Source organism: Aethalodelphis obliquidens, unplaced genomic scaffold (assembly GCF_003676395.1).
Source record: "Aethalodelphis obliquidens isolate GAN/ISIS:26980383/991018 unplaced genomic scaffold, ASM367639v1 scaffold3, whole genome shotgun sequence".
Taxonomy (NCBI): domain Eukaryota; kingdom Metazoa; phylum Chordata; class Mammalia; order Artiodactyla; family Delphinidae; genus Aethalodelphis; species Aethalodelphis obliquidens.
Genome location: NW_020837947.1, coordinates 55,311,923 through 55,326,651, shown reverse-complemented (window position 1 = coordinate 55,326,651; position 14,729 = coordinate 55,311,923). Strand labels below are relative to the sequence as shown.

At 35.9% G+C, this 14,729-nt stretch overlaps 1 pseudogene; it reads left to right on the top strand.

The window, feature by feature from the left end:
- The first annotated feature begins 11,375 nt into the window (after positions 1–11,375).
- On the top strand, positions 11,376–13,284 carry LOC113606022 (poly(A) polymerase beta-like; annotated as a pseudogene).
- The last annotated feature ends 1,445 nt before the right edge of the window (positions 13,285–14,729 follow it).

Sequence of the window (14,729 nt, the reverse complement as noted above, 5' to 3'; positions counted from 1 at the left end):
CTTCTATCTCTACATTTCTCTTTCTGATTTTTCTCCAGTGAAAGAATACAGTGAGATTGTTATTTTTTGAGCCTTGCTTCAGGCACATGCACACAACAGAGTTGTGTGAAATTTATTCCCAGAGATCTAAGGGAAAGATACACTAGAAAGCAGGCTATTGTCACAGGATGTTGTGAAATCAGCTTGTTCTCTTTCTCTTCTGACCCAAGAATGTGTGTAATCACAGCAATGTCTGTAGTTTGAGTCATAAGATGAGACATCAAGATGACTCTCATATTTACTTTGGCACCTTTTCTGGAAGCTCTGCTTGTTCTTTATTCTATTGACATATTTACTGCTTGCTGTATATCACTGTATATTTTAATGTTTATTCTGTGCCCTAGAGATTTTAGGAGTTACATCCCAAGTTCTATCACTTTGTTACTGTACTAAAAATGCTTATCTTTTTACTTATATCTTTGTAGGTAAAACTGAGATTATGACAAATAATTCTCATACCAAATGTTGTGCACTCAGCCTTCACACTGTTTTAATGAAACTGAACAATTTCTAATAATTAAAAACAAGGAGATTTCATATGAAAAATGAAGGAGCCGCAAGCACCCAAAGCAACAATGACCCAAAGCTCAGTGGCAGCTGCCCTTCTTGAGAAAGCATATGCTGTCCTGTTCACTGTTACTCCTGCCCTTTCACTCCTTTATGCTACTTCCTGGTGGGGCTAGGCATTTGAGTTTATGACCATTAATGTGATGCATTTAGTAATTTCAGTACAGAGAACATTTTGCTTAATTAGGTTTGTTAAATTGCTTAATGGTCTTTGAGAACTACATAAAGATACTCAGTACCCACAGGGCACTGAGTATTTACGTAAAAGGAAATGGATAATGCAAAGAACAGCTTTCTCCTTTTGCATTTCGTTTTTACTTCCCAAACAGAAACCTAGAAGTCAAGTACATCCTTGACACTCGCCTCTCCTCTTTGATGCTTCATATGTAACCCATCACAATATGCTGTTGATCTTTATGTTCTAAATAGTTAATAAAAATTTCTCCAGTTCTCTTCATGTCCTTAAACCTAATGCAAATCATTTCTATCCCCTTTGATATTTCAATACTTCCCTAGCTGCTTTACTTGACCTTGAACACTATGTTTAGTCTCCCTCCGTTTGTATGTGCTCCCCTTCAGTTTATTCTCAACACTTCAGCTGCAATGATCCTAGTATTATAAATGGAAGCCAGTTCATGTCAGTTCTCTGCTTAAAATTCTCCAATGCTCCGTAAATCATTCTGAGTAAAACAGATACAACATCAGCAACGAGGGGGATGTACATGGTTGGCCCCTAATTATTTCTCTGAACATGTCTCCTATTGCTCCTCTCTTGTTTCCTGTGCTCCAACTGCACCATCCTCTTTCTGTTCCTTGAACACACCAGCCATGCTCAAAGCTTTAATGCACTCTTCCCGCCTGCCTGGAATACTCTCCCTGGAATACTCACAGGACCTCTTCCCCAGCCATCTCCAGGCTTTATGCATCCATTTCTTTTCAGTTAGGACTTTACTAGCCACTCTATAAAACTACAAATCCCCCAACCCCATAATTCCTTTCCTTCTTCCCCATTTTAGTTTTCTCTTTAGCTTTTTTCTGACATGCTTTACTGAGGCGGCCAAATGTTTTTCTGCTTTGTTCACTGTTATATCACCCAGAACTGTTCCTGGAACATAGACATGGCTCAAGGAATATTTCTCTGAGTTCACTTTCATAGAATGAAAGAATAATAGAGTGTAAATAAGCAAATGGTAAAATATAAATTCTTAACGTGGACCTAAATAGATGTGGTTTTAAATTCCAGGCCCATCACTTTGAGACTGTAGGTAAGTGATGACCTAAACTTCAGTTTCCTTAGGAAAACAATTATAATATCTTTTAATAGGATCATTGTGATGACTAAGTGATGCTATCCTATAATAAGCTTACCATAGCTCCTAGGATTTAGCAAGTGCTCAAAACTGTTGGCAATTTTAATTTACCTGTGGACTTAATGTGAATATGGTTAGACTGATTTTGGGGTCTATTACCATGTGTTTTGTTAAGGTTACTAAACTGAGAAATGTAATCAGTTTCTAAAATACATTGGCTTTTGAAAATTGTACAATACCAAACAATTTTTCTCAATTTCTGAAATATATGATTTTTTCTATGAATATATTTTTAAATAACATCTCTTGTTTTATTGAAGCTTTTATCCTATAAAATATCAGAATGATATGTGTTCCTTCATATAATCCTGTCAAGTTTTCTTGAGGTCAACCTTTATCTTTCTTTGAGCTTATTTTAATAGAATCTCATCATATAAACTTCAAGTCCTCTTGCACAGAATATTATGTTTCTTTAGTTTACCAAAAATAAAAGTTTTAGAATTTTTTTTAAATTGCTCTCTTCATTACAGTCTAATGTAAGATTAAAACGCATTTTTAAAAAAAGTTACAATTTCTTCATACATATTTAATTTATAAACTTAAAAATTATATGTATAGACAAAGATAAGGGTTAAGAAAGGAAAATTTAAAGAGCATTTGTTTCAATATAAGTAGTGATTATATAATTTGTATTATTTAAATTCTAGAATGAGGCAAATATATCTTTTTCAACACCAGTAAAAAAGTCATTTGTGCAGATATATTCTCTTATCTGCATAAAGAACATTATAAAACAAATATATAATTTTCATTATGTGCAAAATTCTACTAGTCTACTTTTATTGTCATAACCACAACAAATGTGCAAAATTCATGAAATATATCACTCTTAATGAGCAGATATTCCTTAGCTAATTTTTTTCTATTCTCAATCTTTTTTTAAAAATAAATTTATTTATTTATTTATTTTTGGCTGCGTTGGGGCTTGTTGCTCCACGTGGGCTCTCTCTAGTTGTGACAAGCAGGGGCTACTCTTCATTGCAGTGCGCAGGCTTCTCACTGCAGTGGCTTCTCTTGTTGTGGAGCATGGGCTCTAGGCACGTGGGCTTCAATAGTTGTGGCATGCAGGCTCAGTAGTTGTGCCTTGCGGGCTCTAGGGCACAGGCTCAGTAGTTGTGGCGCATGGGCTTAGTTGTTCCATGGCATGGGGGATCTTCCTGGACCAGGGCACGAACCCATGTCCCCTGCATTGGCAGGTGGATTCTTAACCACTGCACCACCAGGGAAGCCCCTCTATTCTCAATCTTAAACATGAATAATAAAACCAATTTGTTCTGAAAAATGACCATTAATATAAAGAAAAATAAACAAATGTACAATGACAGACATTAAAATAAAATTTTAGAATTTTCTAGAATATAATAGCTTGTATTTGATCTTTAAAATAACATCTCAACAATGGGTTATGGTTTTCTTTCTTGGCTTTGGGCTGCACACAGGAGTGACCTATTTTCTCTTGCACCATCAATGAAGTTTTGAGGATGTCTGCTTTGATATGTTTTTCTTTGTATCTTTTTTTTATATAAACCAGAATTTTTAGTATCTTTTTATACTTTTGGCATCTTTCAAATAATCATCTTCCATTTTCTTTGTTTTTTCTTTACAAAAGGAAGCAAAAGAGGAAAATAGTTTCTGCTCCCTTTTTATATATACTATTTTCTGAGTTGGCATTTTCTTTTTCAGTTAGAACCTGTTACAACTAGTTCAATACAAGATCTTCAGCATCTTGGTTCTGGGGCAAGAATGAAGAATGGGGAATACAAAAACTAGAACATGAAATGATTCCCAGGTAGAAAAATAACATATAAATAAAGGCACAGCTGTCAGAAATTTTGGACACCTTAGGGTATTCCTCACTGACCTGCATTACGTGTACTGGAGAGAACAAAGATTAACATGGAATTATAGGTTAGAACCATACTGTGAAGAGCCCTGTATAGGTTAGAGTTTATAGCAAACAAAAAAGAAATGTTTTCCAGATGGAAGGATAGGAAAAGGTATGCATAGGTTGGTAAATCTTTGAAAGGGGTCAACATGACACTGCAAACATAGATGTGTAAATTCTCGGTGTATGAAGGCAAAAACAGCAGAGGAATGCATAGACCATGACTCAGATTTTCCTTACAGAAAACGATATCAACACACTAAGTTTTCTAGCATATCTATATTCAAATATAGATAGAATAATATATTACTATGACTGGTTAATTGAGTTGTAGGAAAAATTGATTAGAATTCAATTAGTAACAACCCCAAAGTCTCACTGGCTGATGATGAAAAAAATGAATGTTTTCTCTCTTACCCGTGAATTGGTGAGCAGCAGGGGTGGTGATTAGGTTCAGGTGTCCTCCAAGTGTCTTTGTTCTCCTTAGACCAATGACTTCCCAGCACAAGCATTCTCAGAGCAGATGGCAGAACCACTACAGGGGCAAGTGGGAAAAGGTGATGCCTATTAAATGTTGATCTTGGTACTAGCACTTTGTCTCTTCTCCCCACATTCCATTGGCTAAAGCAAATCATGTGGATACACCCAACAGCAATGGGGTAGGATTATATTCTCAGTTAATGGAGGTAACTAATGATGGGGAAGAAAGGAATAACTGTAAGGAAATAACATAAACTTTCAGCCTGTTGGAGGGACAATTTGTGGTGAAACAATATTCTGTGTTATCAACTTTACAGGTTAATATTTCCATAAAAGCCAAAACCTAAGTACAGTTATTAAGCCCCACCCAGAAAACATGTGCATCCTAATTTTCTATCCTTCTAGTTTCTTCCACAGAAAACTTCAAGTGTGATTTGACTAAGGTATGTTTCCTTTTAGTCTGGTATAAAAGCTTAGATTTAAGAAACAAACTTCTAGCTATTAAATTTCCAGAATTATTATTACTTTTTAAATCATGAGGACGTCTAAAATAGATTAGGTACGTGGTCATGTATTCCACTTGCTTGTATGTCAACCCTAATGGTGTCCCTTATATCAATAGTTTCCAAACAGTGGTGAGTAAACAAAAAGGAATTTCAAAATATCTTTATAAATATTTTAAGTGTTCATTATGGCCATGTTTAATATATGTATGCCTCATCACTTCGTTTTCAAGTGATTTATTAAAACTTCAAAAAAATTGGCATTCCAGAGAAATACATCCTCAAAAATAAAAGAACCATTGTTCTTGGCACATTTTTATACTTTTGGCACATTTTATACTTAAATATGTGTTATGTTATACTTAACAAGCAACTTATCAGGTATTGTGGTTTCTATCCAAATATATGTTGCTTTTTTCAGCACAGACATCTTACATTATGAATGCAATTTTTGTTCTCTTTTAGATAATTCTCCTCTAAAACCTTTAATAACATATTTATTTTTATTAATAATAATATAACCTTTAATAACGTATTTTCAAAGCTAAGCAAATTATAAATAAAAGAAGTCTACTTGAATTTCCCAAATGCAAATTATAATGTAATTGGATACATGGATCATCAGGCCATTCCATCACAAAAATGTCCTGTGATATTAAACAATAGACTGAAAAATTTCTCAGAGTCAACAAAGTTAAATATTATATCTCTGTGGTCTTCTAATATCAAAACACAGTTGAAAAAAAGTAGAGTACATATCTACAACATAAATCAACGTGTTCATCTTCACAGTAATCTGTATAATCATTTTGAACACAGTATAAAAATATTAAAGAAAATTTTACAGTCCTCTGCTAATTTTTAAAAGGTAAGCGCTGTGTTTTATTATGGCTGAATACATAAAGAATTCTCTCTCTCAGCACATACACAATATTTAAAAGTTAAAAGTTACTATATAGAAGCATTTCACATATAGGTAAATAGTTATATAAATAAAACTACTAAACAAATAAATACTATTATACAAATTAAAATGCCCTCTAAATATTACTTTATACTATATATAATAAATATAATTTTATATAAAATATTTATTATATTATAACTATATATTATTTTATACATCATATATGATCATATATAGAATATAATTGATTATAAACATAATAAATAAATATATTTTATGTATTATATATATTATATTATATTATTATAATATATAATAATATATATTATAATATATATATAATATATATAAAATATATATTATGTATTATAAAATATAAATACATTTATTATAAAAGTACATTATAAATATTATTAAAGGGGCAGTATTATTTGAGAGTAGCATATCTAGAACATATCTAAATACAAATGAAAATAACAAATAGTATTAAGATAATGGATATCACAATTTTTTGTTGTAGATAAATTCTGCAATCTTGACATTCTAATGGTTACTCCTAAATCGGTGAAGACAAAATCAACTCTGAATATTTACAAGGTTTCACAATAATACATTAGCTCAATTAAGGAAAATGTGAATTTTCACATTGACACCAAAATTAGTGACTATAAGGAACTTATTGTCTACTGTTTCTCATCTGGGTTTCCCCGGAAATCACCCCAAAGCAAAAAAGTGAACAAACACAAAATAATTGTGAAAAAAATCTTTATTTAAGACATTTTCCTCCCCCAAATTTGCATGATAAATTCTTTCTAAAAACGTTTACTCATTCTTCAATTATCACATAATGTGAGGAGTTCCACTGCAATGAGAATATAGATATTTTATCACATTTAATAAAGACAAAAGTAAAATAGATTGATATTAATCATCATTATGCATAAAATTACTTATTTTCATTTATACTTATAAAAAACTCATACACTAGTGGGAATATTTTCTATTAATTTACCTCAAAGTTAATTTGAAACCTCTGATTCTAGTAATTCACATTACCCATTTTATTTATTGGTGCTCTGACTTTCAATGGTTAGTTTGAGAATGTAATTTTTTAAAATTCATTTTTAATGACATTTGTGTTGATGAACCTTTTTAGTGTTTTTGTTTCTACAAAGCAGCAAATTGTGAAAAAAAAAGTGAATTTTTTAGGAAATTTATACAGATTTGTTTAAAAAGTTAACAAACATGATGATAGTAACATTTATTTTTTAATAAATTAAACCTACTGGTTTCAAGTTGACTGTGGCTAACATTTTACTATTTAATAAAAGACAGTAGGAGTCCATTAAACAGTCCTATTAGGTATATCTATTTTTTATTACAGAGTATATATTTTACTACTATTATTTATTTATGTAACATGGTTTTGAAAGCTTGAAAACATTATTTTTTCTGCCAGATTTATTTATTTTTATCTGCTACTCAAGAAGGATTTATATATATTTTTATTAGAGCTAAAAAACAAAGCTTGATAGTGCTGAAACTTGTCAAATTTAGCTTGTGTATTCTGAAATGATGTGATTAAAAACTTTTTAGAGGTTTAAATTAGAATATAGGAAAGCTAAATTGAAGTTTTCTGTTTCAAAAATCTGAGATGTTTCTGCATTAAAAAATCTAATTTGACAAATATTTACCATGCTCCTCCTAAATACCAGATTCTTGAGGAGTTCATAGTGAAGGGAAGGATATTTTGTACCTTACCGTATTTGCAACTGGTTCCTTAATGTTAGAAGTTTACCACCAATATACCCAGTGATTCACTGCTGCTTGTTGGTACCTGAAATTCCTACTAAGAAGTCCCTTATATGGGCTTATCCAATGTCCAAGTCAAGTGGGTGACCAGGGAAAGTTAATGATTTGCTGTTAATTAGAACTAAATTAGTTCAATGCATGCTAAGGAGAAAGGAGTCGAGGAGCTGCTTGCAATCAATTTTGCTCTTATTCCTGAGGCTGAGGGGGGCAAATTTAAGGAAGAAAGAAGGCAGGTACGTGATCCTGGTCTAATCTCCTTATGAACATAGTAATAACTGACCTTTTGGCAAACAACTTAATGCAAAAGAGTCTTTCTGTAGCACAAAAGATATGCTATATAATATCTTTAAAAGATATGCTATATATATATATATAAATATAGATTTATATTCTATAAATATACTGAATGTCAGATGTCCATGATCTAAGATTACTTAAGACAAACACACTTGGAATCTATGGGTGAATTAAGCATGGCTCTCTGGAAAATGTCACATAAGCTGTATAACTATCTGAATAGAAAATTGAGGTATTTTGTAACTGAATCTGGTCCTGACTGTGACGAGATGTACACTTTCCTAACTTGAGACCTCAACTTTTACTTGGGCAAGAGGGTGCATCTGTTGTAGGTAGGAAGGCACACTAAAAATCCCTATACCTCACCCTTGATCACTCATGACTCTTAAAAGCCTATTTACTCGAAATTATTAATAAAGGCTAAAACTGAATAAGATCTCTCATTTGTGTGAGTCTGATTTGATAATCTGATCCTTCATGTTAACTCATGCTTAGCAAGGGTTTTGTGGGATTGGCATGAAATTTATTTCCTAATGATGAAGTGTACACAGAAAGAGACTTGCTTCCTTGTCCATTTCTAGCTAAAGTGGAGAAGATACTGTTTTTAAGAAAATCCATAAAATTTTTTTGACAGTTTTTATAGTTTTATGCTCTCTTCAGATCTCTTTAGAAAGTTTCCAACTAAGATAACATTTTGGAAGCATAGAGATGTCTATGATTTAGGTAATAAAATCAATTGGCTTGTTTGTTTTCAGTTTAACTAAAATGTACCATGAGATATTTGGTTTAAAGATTCATTGTGAATTTATATGCTCATTGCAAAATTAATCAGACAGAGGTGAGTTTTCTCTAGGAAGCTTTGCTCTTGTTTGTTTTCTTGTGCTTATTTTATTTTACTTATTTTTGGCTGTGTTGGGTCTTAGCTGTGGCATGAGTAATCTTCGTTGAGGCATGCAAGGTCTTTAGTTGCGGTGTGCAGGCTTCTCTCTCATTGTGGTGTTCGGGTTTTTTTTCTCTCTCTAGTTGTGGCGCACAGGCTTCAGGGCACGTGGGCTCTATAGTTTGCAGCACGCGGGCTCTAGTTGAGGCTCCTGGGGCCAGTAGTTGTGGTGCACAAGCTTAGTTGCCCCGTGGCATGTGGGATCTTAGTTCCCCCACCAGGGATTGAATCCACGTCCCCTGCATTGGAAGGTGGATTCTTTACCACTGGACCACCAGGGAAGTCCCTCTTGTGCTTATTTTAATTTCAGTGTAAATGCAGTGTCTCTGTTGTTGAAAATGTGCACTCTTAGCACACTCGGTACACGTATTCCCTGCATTCAAGTGCCCCTCAGGAATACTGGGCAGCTGCCTTTCCTTTATTGGTTCTGCAACTTCTCTGGGCTTTCCTCCCACCTGATGTACTTTCACTGCATATCTATTTATATAATTATTGCCATTTGAAAAAGGACAACTTCCATTTATTCTATTTGCTTGGATCTCATACCTACATTCCAAAATGAGAAATCTAAATGTCTAATATATTTGTAAATTGTTATCAATGATCTAAAAATATGCAGTGTGGTGTAGATGGAAGATAACTGTTTATGAAAAATAAAATATGTGGTATAGAGTACAAGATATGACACTCACTTCAGAAATAATTGCAAGCTACAAATTTCAGGGAGATGTTTTCCTGGATAAATGAGAGGATAAAAATCATATTTTAAAATCAGTCATTGCTATTAAGCTACCTACTTCTGAAGAAGATGCAAATATATAACTAAATAAATGATACAAGTGACAGGAATTACAGGTACCGGTTTAAAACAGTGGGTCAGGTATTGTGACCAAGTGAGGCCATTTATTCAGTATACTCAGATGGTCTGTCAACTACCATGAAAATTTAACCAGATAGTTTTTCAAGCTCAAGTTTTCCAATGCCATTTTAAAATAATGAGTGACAATTTAAGGAAATGTTACTGGTAAAGTTTTTATTTCTCTCAGTTACCAAATGCATTTTGACTTTGTAATCAGTACTCTGAGAGATTGCTTTTCTCTTTTCTTTGAGATGAGCCAGATGGTGGCATTATTTTCATTCGAAATGTAGCTTTGAACTTTATTATCTAAATATTTTGGTTATTTCTGTCACAGTGGATTTTGAGCGGTGATTTCATGCCGATTTCCATTCCCACAAATTTGTCAAACGTCTATTCTAGTTTGGACATGTTGCTAAGGAATAGGGATAAAAAGATGAATGCTGCCTACCCTTGAAAAACATATTTTGCTCCAGGAGGCAAATCATGCAAACAAATAATTAAAATTATAATTTTTATATTCTTCTCTAGAAATACATAGAAACTACAAAACTGTTACAAATTACAGCAATTACCTCCATCTATTTCTGTCAGGGAAATAAGGTAAAGCATAAAGGGAAAGTGACTTGGGAAAGTGACCTGACTTGGATTCTAAGGAATAGGTGTTTACTGAGCAAAGGTAAAGGATATTTTGGACAGAAGAGAAAATTTGTGTAGCCTTGGAGGGAAGCTAGAATGCTGGGCTGTGAGTTTACCTGTAGAAAAGTATTTTGAAAAATGAGCAAAAACAACTGTGAATATAATATCAAGTGAACAAGGTCAAATAGATGTCAGAGAACAAACACACACATCAGAGTTGAGTTGATGGAACAATTTTGGGGGTAAACTATGAGTCTGGGTCAATGGTAGAAGTGTGGATCCCCTGTAACCACTTACTTTTTGGGTTAGAGCCTAGGAATAGCGCAGGAACAGTTGCTAGACTCTGGCAGAAGGACCAAACCCTTAGACTGTGGGGTTATTTAGACCGCATGATTAAGAAATCATCATCCCTTCCCTGGCCTGATTAGAATTGGGATCGAACAGCACTCCAGTGGGCAGGCACTTGTCTCCAGTGCTGATCTCCCAGCTCAGCGTACATAGTCGGAGGAACTATGTATGCTCATAGTTACGTATGAGCTATGTATGTATGCGTGCTCAGTGTGGGCAACCATCATGGTGTAATCTGGAGGCTAGGTTCCCAGCCTTGTCTTGCATCTGCGTAACATGTCAGGCCAGTTTCACGATCCTCCATCTCAGCCTCATCCAGGCGTGGCTCCCTCAGAACAATGGTTGGCCTCCGTGGACGTTTGTAGGAGACCAACCTGCAGAGAATCCACTTTGGAAAAGTTAACCCTTAGTTCCTACATATCCCAAGTGTGTAGAACACATCGTGGCATAAGAGAACCTCTGCATACTTTCGTTAGTATTTCCTAATGATACCCAGGTAGTTTGTGGCGTAGCTAGCATTTAAAATCAGGCCTGCTAGAACGCAGCGGCGAGGGCTCCGGCACCGTGTTGGGGCCGAGGGGATGGCGCAGAGGCGCTTGAAGTGGCGGGAGCGGGTCGGACCTGGGCTGGTAGGAGCCCCACCCCTCCCGCCTCAGCGGATCATGACCCGGGCTGCGGCTGCGGAGGTCGCGGTGGCGCGGACGCGGCGTGGCGGGGCCAGCGCTAGAGGTGATGCTGTTTCCGGTGACCACCCCGGGATAACAACAGACTCCGCCACCGCCCAAGCACTATGGCATCCCCTCCCCCATCAGTTTAGCACCCCCCCAGGGAGACTGACTGCGTACTCACCCAGAAATTAATTGAAACCCTTTGGGGTTTTTGAGGAGGAAGAGTAACTGTAGCGTAGGATTTTAATTTTGGAGAAATTAAATAATCTGGTAAAGGAATGGATACGAGAAATCAGTGAAAGCAAGAGTTTTCCACAAGCTGTAATTGAAAATGTTGGAGGGAAAATCTTTACATTCGGTTCTTATAGATTAGGGGTGCATACGAAGGGTGCAGATATTGACACGTTGTGCGTGGCACCAAGACGTGTTGATCGAAGCGACTTTTTCACCTACTTCTATGATAAATTGAAACTACATGAAGAAGTAAAGGTTTTAAGGGCTGTTGAGGAGACATTTGTACCAGTTATCAAACTGTGTTTTAGTGGGATAGAGATTGATATTTTGTTTGCAAGATTAGCACTGCAGACTATTCTGGAAGATTTGGACCTAAGAGATGACAGTCTGCTTAAAAATTTAGATATTAGATGCATAATAAGTCTTAATGGTTGCTGGGTAACTGATGAGATTTTACATCTGGTACCAAACATTGACAACTTCAGATTAACTCTGAGAGCCATCAAGTCGTGGGCCAAATGCCACAATATCTATTACAATATATTAGGTTTCCTAGGAGGTGTTTCCTGGGCGATGCTAGGAGCAAGAACTTGCCAGCTTTACCCAAAGGCAATAGCATCAACTCTTGTATGTAAATTTTTCTTGGTGTTTTCTGAATGGGAATGGCCAAATCCAGTGCTACTGAAAGAGCCTGAAAAACGAAATCTTAATTTGCCTATCTGGGACCCGAGAGTAAATCCCAGCGATAGGTACCATTTCATGCCTATAATTACACCAGCTTACCCACAGAAGAACTCCATTTACCACGTGTCTGTTTCAACAAGAATGGTCATGATCGAGGAGTGTAAGCAAGGGCTTGCTATCACACATGAGATTTTGCTGAGTAAGGCAGATCGGTCCAAACTTTTTGAAGCTCCCAGCTTCTTTCAAAAGTACAAGCATTATATTGCACTTCTAGCAAGTGCACCAACAGAAAAACAACATCTAAAATGGGCAGGCTTGGTGGAATCAAAAATCCGAATCCTGGTTGGAAGCTTGGAGAAGAATGAATTTATTACACTGGCACATGTGAATCCTCAGTTGTTTCCAGCACCCAAGGAAAATCCTGACAAGGAAGAATTTCATACAGTGTGGGTGATTGGTTAGTGTTAAAAAACCCAGAAAACTCTGAAGTTCTCAATATTGATCTCACTTATGATATCCAGTCTTTCACAGATACAGTTTATAGGCAAGCGATAAATAGCAAGATGTTTGAGATGGATATGAAAATTGCTGCAATGCATTTGAGAAGAAAGGAACTTCATCAACTACTACCTAATCACGTGCTTCAGAAAAAGAAAACACACTCGACGGAAGGTGTCAGATTAACAGCTTTGGATGATGGCAGCCTCGACCTGTCTGTAGACAGTGAAGACAGCACATCTGTGTCTTCACTTCCTGGCTCTATGAAGACTGGCCCAGTGACTGGCAGTGCTCAGGGTAGAAGCAGTCCTGCCCCAGCTGTGACGGCAGCATCTGTGACCAGCGTACAGGTTCCCAAAGTTTTCTTGCAACAAGCAAATCCCAGTGACAGCCCAGGGGTGCGTCCAGCAAAAGCATCCCTCAGACTGCCCCACAACCAACTATTTCTCCACCACCGAAGCCCATGGTCGCCAGAGTTGTTTCCTCAACATGTGTGGTCAACCATCCACCCAGGGAGCACAGCAGCAAACATAGCTAATCCTATCACAGGAGTCTAGAGGACATTGTCACGTTACAAAGAAGAAAGGACCAAGGAAACCAGAACAGAAGATGAACTTGTCTCATCAAGAGACAACTGTGACTCAGTTGGAAACTATTCAGACAGCAGCTTCTCTGTTGGCCTCATGGGGAACATCCAGTGCAGACCTTCTCAGTACCCCTGCTCTCCCCGCAAATCTTATTTCTATCATCAAGAATTCACTGAAACAGATTGAACTGAGAAAAACAACCTCAAGCATCCATAAACAGTATCTGCCAACTCAGACTGCTGTCTTCAAATGCTAAAGGAGGAGGACGAAGGGTACCAAACTAGATATGGTTCAAAATAGAATTGTTAGGCTTATCGGATGACTTCCTTTATTGGGCTAATCTTGATCAGAAGTCCAGGTTAGTATGTGAAGCTAGAAGTACTGTTATTAATGTGTCAGATTATTTATGTGTCAGCCACAGTGATGCTAACTATTTCAAAGGACTCCTGCCCTTTAAGAGGAAAAAAACCCTCCAGCTATATTTGTACCCATGACTGACATCGGGACTGGACTGATGTTTGATGCATTGTTGGGGAAAGTTTGCAATACAAACTGGTATCAGGAAAAAAATAAAAAATAAAATCAGGCCTGCTAGACTTTTCAGCACACATCTTTAAATACTATGCCATGATGACCTTAGCATCAGTCACTATATATTCATTCATTATGAGCTTTATCACTAGTCACTACCGGAAGAACAAGGATAAATAAGGTAATGTCTTTTTTCTGCTGTTTCCTTACGCAGTAGGACTAAATATACCAAGAAGCAGAAGAAAGGGATTATTTATCCTTTCTGTTGCAGTAAATAAATGGAAGAATCACATACAACACATTTTATAAATATGTGTTGACAAAAGGTAACATTCAAAATCAAAAAATCTAAAATATGCTGAACATATTTTTGAAATAAAATATATTTATTATAACTAGTACAGTTGCTAAAAATTGTGTCTGCCTTTCTATTCATTCTCCTGGTTACAAAACTTACACACATAGCCGTGTTAATTAGCCTATGATTGTGGGTATAGAACTAAGTCAGGTGATCAAAGATCTTCCCCAGCGTATTTCTAAGCATGGATGATAGAAAACAACCTTTTTCTAATGCTCTTAGACTATAAACCTAGGGTTCTAGGAAAGTGTTTCCACAACCATTCAGAGTATCTTTATCATGCTTGGAGAATTAAGTGATATGACAGGGAAGTAAAGACAAAAGGGAAATAGAAACAGAGTAGAGAAACCTTGGTTCCAGTAGTGACATTGGGTCAGTTTCCTACAGTTTCCTACGTTTGAAGTACGCTAATCAACGATCCTCATACTGTAGTTGAGGGTTTTTTCCCCACTTGTAACTCTATTCTTGACCAGTACAAATATATTTTTTGGAATTTCTGGGCTAAAACTTGAAGAAAAAAAAAAGA